This window comes from Schistocerca serialis, unplaced genomic scaffold (assembly GCF_023864345.2).
Source record: "Schistocerca serialis cubense isolate TAMUIC-IGC-003099 unplaced genomic scaffold, iqSchSeri2.2 HiC_scaffold_1224, whole genome shotgun sequence".
Lineage (NCBI taxonomy): Eukaryota > Metazoa > Arthropoda > Insecta > Orthoptera > Acrididae > Schistocerca > Schistocerca serialis.
Genome location: NW_026047430.1, coordinates 15,001 through 20,000, shown reverse-complemented (window position 1 = coordinate 20,000; position 5,000 = coordinate 15,001).

Below are 5,000 nucleotides of genomic sequence, written 5' to 3'. Positions count from 1 at the left end.
TTCACACCTATAACATGCGTTTCATGAAGAGATATTTCCAATATGCGACATTCCCGCTGTCCCTATTCATGAGCTGCGAGCTGTACCACGTACAAGCTACAGACGCGATCGCATTGCTCACTGTACGGATTCTCATGCTGAGCCATCAGCTAGGAAGCGCCCCATCCATGTCGGCACCCGTGGGCGTTGCACTCGCAGTCGCAAAAAACGCTGGGCAAATATATATCTCGGAAGAGTAACGACAGTCCGAGCCTCCTGGCGTTGCACTCGCAGCCGCAAAAAAACGCTGGGCACATATATGTCTCGGAAGAGTAACGACAGTCCGAGTCTCCTGCGTGGGAAGAGTCTTTCTAGGCCCTGACCCACGGGAAGGGTGTAGCTTCCCCCATCCCGGACATTTGACGTCGTCACACTACCGGTATTGACTAATAGACTGATTGCTGATAATCATTAGCCATACACTGGGGGAAACGGCCGACAGGGGCGGCAACATAGTGGAGCCGCAGTGTCACTAATGTACAGAGATAGAACAGTTTCGACTGGAACTAGAGTAACCGTATACACGGCACTGATTAGTAATAGATGCAGAGCCATCAGAATACAGATAATATATACAACCGTCCCTATACATGCTGAAAGACTCTGCACACAATGAGAACCACACGTCAGCCAGACACTCTTATCACACACTACTCTCTTATCACACACAATATCTAACCACCAGCATGGAAGAACATCCAGTGCATCCTCTCCGCCACATGACACAATCCACACTATCATTACCAGACCGGGAGGTCCACCCAGAAAACACAATATCCCACCCTTCCGACATCCGCACATTGCTCAGCTAAGCCACGAACACCCACACATGTCCTACACAGTGGTGCACCCAACATCACAATACTGCCTCCTGTCACAGCACACAAACAATGGCAGGAATGAAAGACACAGATCTGCCACAACCATGGAATCGGAGCGCCGCCTGTCATGAGCCAAAAGTGCATCCTGACGTGACAAATCGGATAATACCGCAGGCATCCAATTACGATAATCACTATCAACGAACCTGCCGCCCCCCCCCCCCCAATACACCTTTCCCTACAACAATGTGTATCTGAACCTACGCTATATCGTACCTTAACCTAACCTATATCGTACCTTAACCTAACCTATATCGTACCTTAACCTAACCTATATCGTACCTTAACCTAACCTATATCGTACCTTAACCTAACCTATATCGTACCTTAACCTAACCTATATCGTACCTTAACCTAACCTATATCGTACCTTAACCTAACCTATATCGTACCTTAACCTAACCTATATCGTACCTTAACCTAACCTATATCGTGCCTTAACCTAACCTATATCGTGCCTTAACCTAACCTATATCGTGCCTTAACCTAACCTATATCGTGCCTTAACCTAACCTATATCGTGCCTTAACCTAACCTATATCGTGCCTTAACCTAACCTATATCGTGCCTTAACCTAACCTAATTTGTGCCTTAACCTAACCTAATTTGTGCCTTAACCTAACCTAATTTGTGCCTTAACCTAACCTAATTTGTGCCTTAACCTAACCTAATTTGTGCCTTAACCTAACCTAATTTGTGCCTTAACCTAACCTAATTTGTGCCTTAACCTAACCTAATTTGTGCCTTAACCTAACCTAATTTGTGCCGTAACCTAACCTAATTTGTGCCGTAACGTAACCCATGTTGTGCCGTAACGTAACCCATGTTGTGCCGTAACGTAACCCATGTTGTGCCGTAACGTAACCCATGTTGTGCCGTAACGTAACCCATGTTGTGCCGTAACGTAACCCATGTTGTGCCGTAACGTAACCCATGTTGTGCCGTAACGTAACCCATGTTGTGCCTTAACCTAACCCATGTTGTGCCTTAACCTAACCCATGTTGTGCCTTAACCTAACCCATGTTGTGCCTTAACCTAACCCATGTTGTGCCTTAACCTAACCCACGTTGTGCCTTAACCTAACCTACGTTGTGCCTTAACCTAACCTACGTTGTGCCTTAACCTAACCCATGTTGTGCCTTAACCTAACCCATGTTGTGCCTTAACCTAACCCATGTTGTGCCTTAACCTAACCCATGTTGTGCCTTAACCTAACCCATGTTGTGCCTTAACCTAACCCATGGTGTGCCTTAACCTAACCCATGGTGTGCCTTAACCTAACCCATGTTGTGCCTTAACCTAACCCATGTTGTGCCTTAACCTAACCCACGTTGTGCCTTAACCTAACCCACGTTGTGCCTTAACCTAACCCACGTTGTGCCTTAACCTAACCCACGTTGTGCCTTAACCTAACCTACGTTGTGCCTTAACCTAACCCATGTTGTGCCTTAACCTAACCCATGTTGTGCCTTAACCTAACCCATGTTGTGCCTTAACCTAACCCATGTTGTGCCTTAACCTAACCCATGGTGTGCCTTAACCTAACCCATGGTGTGCCTTAACCTAACCCATGGTGTGCCTTAACCTAACCCATGGTGTGCCTTAACCTAACCCATGTTGTGCCTTAACCTAACCCATGTTGTGCCTTAACCTAACCCATGTTGTGCCTTAACCTAACCCATGTTGTGCCTTAACCTAACCCATGTTGTGCCTTAACCTAACCCATGTTGTGCCTTAACCTAACCCATGTTGTGCCTTAACCTAACCCATGTTGTGCCTTAACCTAACCCATGTTGTGCCTTAACCTAACCCATGTTGTGCCTTAACCTAACCCATGTTGTGCCTTAACCTAACCCATGTTGTGCCTTAACCTAACCCATGTTGTGCCTTAACCTAACCCATGTTGTGCCTTAACCTAACCCATGTTGTGCCTTAACCTAACCCATGTTGTGCCTTAACCTAACCCATGTTGTGCCTTAACCTAACCCATGTTGTGCCTTAACCTAACCCATGTTGTGCCTTAACCTAACCCATGTTGTGCCTTAACCTAACCCATGTTGTGCCTTAACCTAACCCATGTTGTGCCTTAACCTAACCCATGTTGTGCCTTAACCTAACCCATGTTGTGCCTTAACCTAACCCATGTTGTGCCTTAACCTAACCCATGTTGTGCCTTAACCTAACCCATGTTGTGCCTTAACCTAACCCATGTTGTGCCTTAACCTAACCCATGTTGTGCCTTAACCTAACCCATGTTGTGCCTTAACCTAACCCATGTTGTGCCTTAACCTAACCCATGTTGTGCCTTAACCTAACCCATGTTGTGCCTTAACCTAACCCATGTTGTGCCTTAACGTAACCCATGTTGTGCCTTAACGTAACCCATGTTGTGCCTTAACCTAACCTATAATGTGCCTTAACCTAACCTAAAGTGCGCCGTAACCTAAACTATATTGCGCCTTAACCTGACGCACGTTGTCGCTGAACCTGCTCTGTAATTGTTATGCAACCCGTTAAAGTAGTGTAGTGTTGCCTAACCGCAACCCTCGCAATATAGTTCGCTACTCGCACTGCCCGGTCCCCTGTGTATCGCGTCATGTTAAACACCTTGCAGGTGTTGCTGACTTTCCACATGCTCCTGCTATACACTGTAGTGTGGATAGCAGCAGGACGTACATGCCCCCCCCCCTTCCCCCCTGCCTTCGCAAGCTGGTCGGTGAGAAGTTTGCATGTTCAATGCCCTTCGCATGCCAACGTACTCAGCCTACGTTGTGGTACGGCCTGTCACCTGTCCGCCGATGTACGCAAAACCCACAAACTGTACTGCACATTGCTCCGTATGTACTGAATGATACATCGTGGCCCATGTGACCGTATGACGACAGCGCCTAGCAACGGCGGACCATACAGTCCAAATATTGTGCACGCAGCTACGTGTCGTCTCCCTATAAGAGCTGGATTGCAGTGTGGTACGCCATACAGACGTGTGGGAGGAACGGACGCCCTGGATGGCGATCAGCATGAGCAGTCTGTTGATGTAGTGGAGCGTGTATTCGGACGTAGTCGTCTCTTCTCACACACCGTGATAGCATGTTGCACCGCGTTCCACATCTGCGACATGCTGCAGAGGCGGGCTGACAGTCGTTCGCGCAATGGACACCGCATACGTACGGGGTCTACCTTCCACGTGTTCTCTAGGCGTGCACATGTTGTTGCGTCTATGTGGGCAGACGTAGTGTGTTGTGACACCTGACACAGGCATGCAATACTCGTTGCAAATGGCGATGGACGTGTACGTTTGCTGGTGACGTTACGCAAATGAACAACCGGTAACCCGTTGTGGTGCGGTTGTTCTCGCTAGAGGTGAATCAGTGTTGGCGACGATCGGTCGAGCTATTAACCGGTTGTTTCAGGGATACCCACCATGCCCACGAACGTGAAAGGGGACCCACCATGCCCACGAACGTGAAAGGGGATCTGGGTGTGAGGCGATACGCGGCGGTGGCTGGGTGGGACCGTCCCCGGCCGGTGAGGGGGGGCCGCCCGGCGTGCTGGCAGCGCGGTGCGTGGGCGCACGCGCTACAGCCGGCTGGTGGGGGCGGCCGGTGGCAGGCGCGCCGGCCGACGGACGCGGCAGGCGGCGCAGCTGCGCGCCGGCGCCCCCTGCTCGCGGCGCCTTGCGGCCAAAGTAGGTCCTCGCGGGCCCGGTGCGAAGCGCGGTGGCCATCTGCAGTGTGCTGGTCCGATTGAGGACTTTGTGCGCTGAGGATGCGCCGCCGCCCGGCGCTCGGCGCCGCGACGCCGTCTGCTGCTCGGTCGCCCCAGCGGTTCTCGCAGGTGGTTTGTATCGCAGCTGTGCGGACGTGTTGGCGCGTGCGCTGTGCTGGGAGAGTTCGCTTCGGCACCCAAGTAGGGCTTTTGTCCTTCTGTGGCGCTGGCGTTGGAGCTGCCGGTCACCGTAGGTGGCGCGTGTTGTCTCCCGCCGGCAATGCCACGACAGCACGCTCCCGGGCCTCTGTCGGCAGCGGCAAGCTCAGTTGGGAGCACGGGTGGTCGCACCTAAAGCGTCTACTCGCCTA